The 10,039-nt window shown below is 48.1% G+C and overlaps 1 non-coding gene across 1 annotated transcript; it reads left to right on the top strand.

Annotated features, from left to right (window-relative positions):
- Positions 1-9,721: 9,721 nt before the first annotated feature.
- On the top strand, positions 9,722-9,828 carry LOC126025105 (U6 spliceosomal RNA). Its single transcript, XR_007501152.1, has one exon. It is a non-coding gene; the product is annotated as a U6 spliceosomal RNA (small nuclear RNA).
- The last annotated feature ends 211 nt before the right edge of the window (positions 9,829-10,039 follow it).

Here is a 10,039-nt window from a genome sequence, read left to right as displayed (position 1 = left end):
CTGGTGTCATAACATCTCCATCGTCGTTCCAGTGATTTGGGAAAAGAGAAATGAAGCATCTGTGGCAAATGTTAATGCCTGATGAATCCGGGGAAAGCATATGGATGCTCACTGGACTATTCTTGCCATTTCTCCGTGGATGTAAAGTTTTTCAAAAGTACAAACGGAGGGGCTGAAGAGTTAGCATGGAGGTAAGGCATTTGCCTTTCATGCAGAAGGTCGGTGGTTTGAATCCTGGCATCCCATATGGTCCCCCGAGCCTGCCAGGAGCGATTTCTGAGTAACCCCTGAGCACTGCCAGGTGTGACCCAAAAACAAACAAACAAAAAAAGTACAAAGGGAGGAGGCCTCAGGAATTAAAAGTTCCTGCCTTTATTGCTTCTTGGCCTTTTGGCCATGAGCCATGAGCTATAGCCCATGACCAACCGGGTTCCATCTGCGGCATCCCATATGGTCCCCTGAGCCCACCATGAGTGACTTCTAAGCACAGATCCAGGAGTAATCCCTGAGCACTACTAAGTATGCCCCCCCAAATAAACAATAACCAAAATAAAACCCACATGAGGCCATAAGTTTGATGCTGGGTGCTGCCCACATACCCTGCAAACTATCCCAGGGGTTCTGCTATGCCACCAAAGAACTGCCACCAAAGATGCTGCAGAGGGAGCAGCCTCTGGTGCACAGTACAGGTGTCTGAGCACTGTAATGGAAGATACAATAATATAATTGAGGGTCACGGGTAGGGGTGTCCCACCCCTAGCAAACACAGTTGTGAGCACCACAGTGACATTCCAGCTTACAGGTGCCCAGGTACCACAACTCAGTATTCACAAGTATTAAAAGAGTTGGGCCTAGGACAAGAGTCACAAAGAAAAGATTGATAAGGGCTGGAGGAATAGCACAGTAGGGAGGGTGTTTGCTAACCCGGGTTCAATACCTGGCATCCCATATGGTCTCCAAGCCTACTAGGAGCAATTTCTGAGCACAGAGCCAGGAATAATCCCTAAGCTCTGGCAGGTGTGGCCCCAAAACCAAAAAAAGAAAAGAAAAAAATGTTTCTGCCATCAAAATGTGGAATTAAAATAGTAAATGGAGGTGGGAGGAGAGAAGGGCTACTTGCCTGATTACCAACCCCTCTCATAAATGTATAAGGAAAAATATATCTCCAAAAGAATGGGTGAATATGCACAAAAGGCATAAAGCAGCGATATACGGGAAAAAAAGTTCTAGTGATTAATCTGCTATATATCGTTAACTGATTTCCATATTAATAAAGACTGATCAAGTCTTTTCCATTTTTGCTTTGCTGATTAGTAAAGGATTCTAAAGAACAATGTGGCCTAGTTTTTGTCAGGATGTGGGGGAACGAGCAATTTCATACTTTTCTTAGAGGCCTTTTTGGAGGTTTATTTAGCTATGTGTCATGTCAAAGGCCTTAAAATTGTTCACATCCTTTGGCCTAGAGATCCACTTAGGGGCCTTCGGCAGAGAAGTTATTCTAAGGAAAAGTCAAATGCATGTTTCTGATTGTTCAATTTCAGAGGAAATGTTGGAGCTGAGGAGAGAGTTCAACAGGCTGAATTTAGGCTTTGCTAGTAGGCAGCCCAGGTTTGATCCTCAGCCCAGCATGGGCCCCAGGCACCCCCAGGAGTGAATCCTACAAGCACGGAGCTAGGAGTAGCCTCTAAACACCTTATTTATGACCCCAAACCCAAAAAGAAACAGAAACACTGTGGATGGAGCAATAGCATAGCAGGGAGAACATTTTCCTTGCATATAACTGACCTGGGTTCAGTCTCTGGCATCCCATATGATCCACTGAGCACTGCGAAGAGTAATTCCTAAATCTAGAACCAAGAGTAACCCCTAGGCACCACTGGGTGTGACCCAAAAACAAACAAACAAAAAGTGAAAAAAAATCGTGGAGCCGGAGCAATAGCACAGCCGTAGGGCATTTGCTTCGCATGCAGTCTACCTGGGATGAACCTGGGTTCAATTCCCAGCATCCCCTGAGCCTTCCAGGAGCAATTTCTGAGTGCATAGCCAGGAGTAACCCCTGAGTGCTGTTGGGTGTGACCCCCCCAAAAAAACCCTCTGACAGTTTCTAAGTCTTCTTTGAGTAAATATTTTATGATCCATGTAAACTATATACAATATTGATGATGATAATTATATACAGAAATGTATTCATAATTTTTATTTTGGTTTGTTTTGGGGGCACAGCTGGTGGGGCTCAGGACTTACTCCTGACTCTGGGCTTAGGGATCACTCCTGGTAGGTCTTGGGGGATCATATGAAATCATATTTATGCCAGGGATCTAACCCATAGATTATTCGCAAGGTCACTTACAAGTCCTATGCTTTATCTGCCATATTATCTCTCCAGTCCCAAGTATTCATCATTTGAAGTGAAGAGAAAAAAACTAAGAATTGCCTGTCAAGTAAGGTCCATTTTTTTTGTATAAATATACTTACATATACTTAAAAATCTAAAGAGTTCAATATTTGTCTACAGGATTGGGAGAGGGTGTGTGTGTGTGTGTGTGTGTGTGTGTGTGTGTGTGTGTGTGTGTGTGTGTGTGTGTGTGTGTGTTTGAGTTTCTGGAGTAAGGGAAGAAATTTTTCTCCCTTTGTTAAGTTCTGGGGCCACATAGATTAGTGCTTAGGTGACCATGTGGTGCTTTGTCTTAAACCCAGGGCTTCTGTATGCTGCAAAACCTGCACTCCAGCCTTTGAGACATCTCTGCCCATTGATATCTGTCCCTTTGTTTGTTTGGGGGCCACATCCAGCGGTGCTCAGTGGTTACTCCTGTTTCTATACTCAGAAATTACTCCTGGTGGGCTCTGAGGACCATATGGAATGCCGAGGATCAAACCTAGGCTAGCCGTGTGCAAGGCAATCCTGCTGCTAGAATTCCTGAACATCACCAGGTGTGGTGATCCCTCACAAAAGCAGGTGTTCCCCCATTGCGCCACATCTCTGTGCCTCAAAATACTTTACTTTTTTCTCCTTTTTTTTTTTTTTGGTTTTTGGGCCACACCCAGCAGTGCTCAGGGGTTACTCCTGGCTGTCTGCTCAGAAATAGCTCCTGGCAGGCATGGGGGACCATATGGTACACCGGGATTCGAACCAACCACCTTTGGTCCTGGATTGGCTGCTTGCAAGGCAAACGCCGCTGTGCTATCTCTCCGGGCCCAAAATACTTTACTTTTTACTTTTTTTTTTTTTTTTTTGGTTTTTTGGGCCACACCCTGTGACACTCAGGGATTACTCCTGGCTATGCGATAAGAAATCGCTCCTGACTTGGGGGACCATATGGGACACCGACGGATCAAACCGCAGTCCATCCTAGATCAGTGTGTCCAAGGCAAACACCCTACCACTTGTGCCACTGCTCCGGCCCCAAAATGCTTTACTTTTTGTCTTTGATTTTTGAGTATACTCAATGATGCTCAGGTCTTTTTTTTTTTTTTTTTTTTTTGGTTTTTGGGCCACACCCGGTGACGCTCAGGGGTTACTCCTGGCTATGCGCTCAGAAGTTGCTCCTGGCTTGGGGGACCATATGGGACGCCGGGGGATCGAACCGCGGTCCGTCCTAGGCTAGCGCAGGTAAGGCAGGCACCTTACCTTTAGCGCCACCGCCCAGCCCCGATGCTCAGGTCTTATTTCTAGCTCTATACATATGGTTCACTCCTGGAAGGGCTCAGAGGATTCTATGGGGTGCCAGGAATTGAACCAAAGTCAATCACATGGCAGGCAAATGTTTTATCCACTGTGTTATCTCATTAGCCCCCAGACTAATTTCAGGGGCTAGAGCAATAGTACAGTGGGGAGGACATTTATCTTGCATGTGGCCTACCTGGGATCAGTCCTCAGCATCCCATATGTTGAGCATCGCCAGGAGAGATTCCTGAGTGCAGAGCCAGAGTCACCCATGAGGGGCCAGAGCGATAGCACTGGGCATTTGCCTTGCACATGGCCGACCCAGGATGGATGGTGATTTGAATCCTGGCATCCCATATGGTCCCCCTAGCTTGCCAGGAGCAATTTCTTTCCCCCCACCCTAAGGAGAAATTTCTGAGCGCAGAGCCAGGAGTAACCCCTGAGCATCACTGGGTATGACCCAAAAAACACCCCTCAAATAGTCACCCCTGAGCATTGCCAGGTGTAGTCCAAAAACCCATACCAAAACTGATTTTTTTGTTTGTTTGTTTTGGGGCCACACCCAGAAGTGCTCAGGGGTTACTCCTGGCACTGCGCTCAGATTCAAAGCACCATTCGTACTGGGTTGGCCGCATGCTATCACTCCAGCCACTCAAACTGATTTTTCAAATGTCCAATCACAGAGGAGACCTTAGCAGAGAAGAGGAACTAGTCAGTGTTTATTGTGGAGTTTTAACCATGATTCCTGGCTGGGTCTGGTTCCCCAAATCACCTGGAAGTTGTCTAGTTAAAAGTGCCCCTTTCTGGGCAGCATGCCAGTCAGGAAAGTCATCCCCAGCAGTATTGGAGGGACGCCCAAAGATCTGTATTTCTTTTTGTATTTTTTTTTTTTATGTTTCCCAGACGACTCTGAAAGATGAGCCAAGTTTGGGAGACACTGAGTGCAGGAACAACTGGAAGCTCTTCCACACCCACATTGTTGAAACCCTTACTGCCACTGAGTCACAGAGCCGAAATTAGCCTCCACTGTCGCCGCTGATCGATTCCAGGGGATGGAGAATCCTTCTTTCAAAGGATCAGGACTCAGTGGGCCTCACACTCTGGCTGCAGAACATGCTCTGCATGAGTGGGACCCCAATTTTGATTCCTAGCACCACATGGTCTCTTGGACCCTTCCACAGGGATGATTCCAAAAACCCCAAATCAGAACGTTCTTCAAGCACCACCAGGAATTATCTCTCCACCCCAAATGGCATCTCTAACTCATTTATACCTTTGTATGAATTACTCTCCACGCCTGCTATCTCAAAGCTCAAAAAGGGGCCAGAGTAGTGGCACATAAGTAGGGCTTTTGCTTTGCACGCAGCTGACCTAGAACGGACCGCAGTTTGATCCCCCAGGTCCCATGTGGTCTCCCAAGCCAGGAGCTATCTGAGCATATTGCCAATGAGTAACCCCTGTGTGTCACTGGGTGTGGCTCAAAAAGCATAAATAAATAAATAAATAAATAAATAAATAAATAAATAAATAAATAAATAAATAAATAAATGCTAAAAATATACCCTTCAGAGTTGGGGAGATGCCTCAAAGAGCTGAGCACATGCTTGGCATGCAGGAGGCTTGGGCTAATCCCCAGCACTTCTCAGTCCCTTGATCATCACAGAAACAACTCCCCTTCCCCAAGCACAGAGCTGGGAGTTGCCTCTGAGTATTGCCAGGTGAGGTCCAAACCGAGCCCCACCAAAGAAAATCTCAAATGTCCCCCAGAAAGAATCCTTCACATCCCTCTTCCCCAAATCAGCCCTAAGTATGCAAAGCCCTTGGCTAACCAGTCACCTCCTGAAGGGAGGTAGAGGCAGAGCTGCCCTGTTCCCCAAATTCTAATTCTCGGCAGTGGTGACAGGAAAGCTGCCAGTCAGGGTGAGGACACTTTCCTAGACTTGACTGTTGGGAGTTTGGCACCCAGAAGGCAGTGCCTGTCATAGTTCTCTCTGCTGGTAGAGGCTGGCTCTTAAGAGGCTGCTTGGAGGGGCTGGAGCAGTGGCACAGGCGGTTAGGTGTTTGCCTTGCACATGCTAACCTAGGACAGACCACGGTTGGATCCCCCGGTGCCCCATATGGTTCCCCAAGCCAGGAGCGATTTCTGAGCACATAGACAGGAGTGACCCCTAAGCATCAAGAAACTTAGTGCTGATGGCCTTGATGGGTTTGCAGATATTCCTGAAAGTGCTCCCTGGGGCCAGAATGTAGCATAGCAGGTAGGGCCTTTGCTTGCACACAGCCAACCCAGGTTCAGTCCTTGGTTTCCCACATGTCCCTCAAGCCTACCAGGAGTAACCTCTGAGCGCTGCCAGGTGTGATCCCATTCTTCCCAATAAAAGAGCACCCCAAATGTGAGGAAAGCCATTCTGCCAGAAGAGGGGCCCACCTCCCCCCTCGGGTTCCTGAAAAATAAGCGATAATCCCAGATCTGCGGGGTCCCTTTCCAGCTCTGGGGAAGCAAGTTCTTGCCTTCGTCAAAAACAGCAGAGGAATTGGGGAAACTCTTTATCACAAAGGGAACAGAACATCGGCCATGTGGTGCAGCAAAAGAATGCAAGATTCGATTTTTAAAAAAAAGAGACTTGGTGACTTATTCAAAGCCTTGCTTATGCCAGAAAGACCTGAAAGCAGCTTTGTCATCAAAATGCAAAGAGACAAACAGACAGGAAGACAGAAGCAGCAACATGCAGCAGTTATTCACAGGATGTACCTATCCAATGCTTTTAGGTCTCTGTTTTTCCCTCTCAAACTCACACCCCCAACGGTAGGATCAGAAAGTTTGCACTGGGGCTAAAGCAGTGGTTTTTGCACATGGCCAGCCTCTGGTTGATCAGCAGGTTTGTATAAGGAACCTCGAGCACCACCAGGAGTGATCACTGAGCATCACTGAGTATGGGCCAGGCCACCTCCAGAAGACCAATCTCATCGCTTCATAGGATTTAAATAAGATGAAAATACATCGTCAGGCTAGAGAGATAGCATGGAAGTAGTGCATTTGCCTTGCATGCAGAAGGACAGTGGTTCGAATCCCATATGGTCCCCCGAGCCTGCCAGGAGCAATTTTTTGTTTTGTTTTGTTTTGGGGTCACACCCGGCGATGCTCAGGGGTTAATCCTGGCTGTATGCTCAGAAATAGCTCCTGGCAGGCACGGAGGACCATATGGGACACCGGGATTTGAACCAACCACCTTAGGTCCTGGATCGGCTGCTTGCAAGGCAAACGCCGCTGTGCTATCTCTCCGGGCCCCAGGAGCAATTTCTGAGCATAAAGGCAGGAGTAACCCCTGAGCGCCACTGGGTCTGACCCAAAAACAAACAAACAAAAAAAGAAAATACATTGTTGGTTGTGAACCACTCTGCAGAGAGTAATGACTCTAATGACTACTAGCCAATCAGATGACAATAAGTATTCCAGAGGGAGACTGAGGAAAAGAACTGAGACCCCTACAAATGAGAAATGAGTAATATGTAGGAGAGTAGTGGGGGACAGAGGTTTCAACAGGAGCCCTGCTGCGTGGTGGTCGGAAATGGCTCATCCAAGAGCTAGTGCAGGGGTCCTGCAGGAAACCAAAGACAAGAGGGGCAGTGAGGGACCCGAGTGATAGCACAGCAGGGAGGGAATTTGCCTTGCTCACATCTGTACCGGGTTCCTTTTTTGTTTTTGTTTTGTTTGAGCCACACCCGATGACGACGATGAGAATACAAGGACGACGACAACAATGACGATGCTCAGGGGTTATTCCTGGCTCTGCACACAGAAATCACTCCTGGCAGGCTTGGGGGACCATATGGGATGCCGGGAATCGAACCACCTTCAGTCATGGGTCACCTACAAGGCCCTACCACTGCGCTATCTTTCCGGCCCCTATACCAGTTCTATCCCCAGCATCCTGTATGGTTTCCAAAGCACCGCCAGGAGTGATTTCTGAGTGCAGAGTCAGGAACAAATCCTGAGTATCAGCAGGTGTGGACTCCCCACCAAAAAAATAAGGGGGAAGTGAAATGAGGATGCAGAGAGAGTTCTACAATGAGGGCTTAAACTCAGACAGAGCAGGTGCTTTGGGATGGCATCTCTATTGCAGTCATTGATGTGTATTCATGGCTGCTCCTCAAAACCCCACTGTCTCACCCCCAACCATCTAACAACATGCCCCATGTCAGGCTTTATTCCTGTCCTTCCTCGGGGTTGGACCTGTGGGTGACGGGCTCCCTCACAACCACAAGGCTAGAGGGCAGGGGTCAGGATATGGGCAGGAAGCATAGTATGCCTCCTAAGATGTGGGCAGATGGGGCACAGGCAATACACAAACACTCAGACATGCACTCACACACATATATGCTCACTCCCACACCATCCCACAAGCACACATGTACTCACAAACAGCACACACACTCCCACAAACACACATTCACTCACACGTGTACCCACACACTCACACATTCATTCATACACACGCACATATACTTTGCCCGCACCCTGAGCCCATGAAGGACAAAAGATCAGGAGTCGAGAGGATAGAGGCAGATGAGCGAGAGCGGAAACCTAAGATGGAGCGAGAGCTAGAAGAAATGGTTCCAGGAATTGGGGGTGCAGCACAAAAAAAGGGGTGTCACTTCCCACTCACTAGGCTCTGGGGTCTGTCACGTGTTCAAGCCATTTTGTGCCCAGAACAGTCAATGCTGTGGGCACAGTGTGGCACCTGCCTGCTCAGCCACACAAGCCACCGTGAGCTGCTTCCTGCTGGCAGTGTTTCACCTGACCACAGCTGTGACTGGCCCACCTACACTGACCTCTGTCTGTAGCTAGTCACTGCACCCCAGACCTCCTACACACCCAGGGGAGCATCTGGGTTTCTCTCTGCATGTACCCAGATTTCCCAGTATCTACTTGGCCCCTGAATCAAGATCCCAGATTTATTCCAGGCTTATTTCTCTGGCTATTAGAACAGGAGAATTTTTTTTTCTTTTGGGGCCACATCCAGTGGTGCTCAGGGGTTACTACTGGCTCTGTGCTCAGAAATTGCTCCTGGCAGACACGGGGGATCATATGGGATTCCAGGAATGGAACCTGGGTCCGTTCTGGTTGACAGCTTGCAAGACAATCAATCACCCTGCTGTTGTGCTATCACTCTGGCCTAGAGCAAGAGGATTTAGATCCTGAAAATTCAGGAACAACACTTGGGGCTATAGAAATCCCTGGGTCGCCCTGAGAGATAGCACAGCGGTGTTTGCCTTGCAAGCAGCTGATCCAGGACCTAAGGTGGTTGGTTCAAATCCCAGTGTCCCATATGGTCCCCCGTGCCTGCCAGGAGCTATTTCTGAGCAGATATCCAGGAGTAACCCCTGAGCACCACCGGGTGTGGCCCAAAAAAACAAGAGAAAAAAAAGAAAGAAAGAAATCCCTGGGTCTCAGGGAGCCAAGGTCTGGGTTCACAGGGTCAGCAAAAGGTCAGAGACCCACGGCCAGTTGATCAAACACTCAGCACACACAGTCCTTCCTGGCCCTGTTTCACTCTCTCCTTCCTCCCACATGGAACTCTCAGCAGCTTCAGAGCCCCGGGGTGCCCAGACTGAACTGGTTATTACAGTGGAACAGTGCCACAGAAATAGAAATGCTGCAGTGAGAGGCAGAAGCTAAAGTCTTCGCCCTAAATAGAGTTGGTCAAGGTTTACTGACACTCCACAGTGCACTTTTGTAGTCAGATTCTCACCAGATCCGCTGACACTCAGGAGACCAACCATTGTTGCCTTCCTTTCTGTGCAACAGAGATGCAGAGGTGAGCTGACTCTCTCGCTGCTGACAGAAGTGGGCCTCACATCCACCTGTTCTCACTCCAGGTCTCAGGCCTGACTAAAGCAGAAAGTAAGAATGCACACATTGAAGGCTAGGGATTGAGCTCAAAGGGCTTATTAGAGCAGTGGGTTGGGGCAGAGGGTGATCAGTACGTATTTTGATGGAAGGTGTGGTACTGGAAACACCTTCCAGAGCAGTATCAGAAATTAAAAAATATTTTTATGCTTGCTTCGGCAGCACATATACTAAAATTGGAACGATACAGAGAAGATTAGCATGGCCCCTGCACAAGGATGACACGCAAATTCGTGAAGAAATTAAAAAATATATATTTTTAATTTTTTTTGTTTTGTTTTTCGGCCACACCTGGTGACACTCAGGGGTTACTCCTGTCTATGCACTCAGAAATTGCTCCTGGCTTGGGGGATCATATGGGATGCTGGGGTATTCAATTGCGGTCTGTCCTAGGCTGGGGAGCACAAGTCTTACGCCCTGAGCCACCGCTCCGGCCCCTAAAAAATATTTTTAATATATTTGGG

This window comes from Suncus etruscus, chromosome 12 (genome assembly GCF_024139225.1).
Source record: "Suncus etruscus isolate mSunEtr1 chromosome 12, mSunEtr1.pri.cur, whole genome shotgun sequence".
NCBI lineage: Eukaryota > Metazoa > Chordata > Mammalia > Eulipotyphla > Soricidae > Suncus > Suncus etruscus.
Note: the sequence above shows the minus strand (reverse complement) of the source record. Positions and strands in the feature narration are given on the sequence as shown.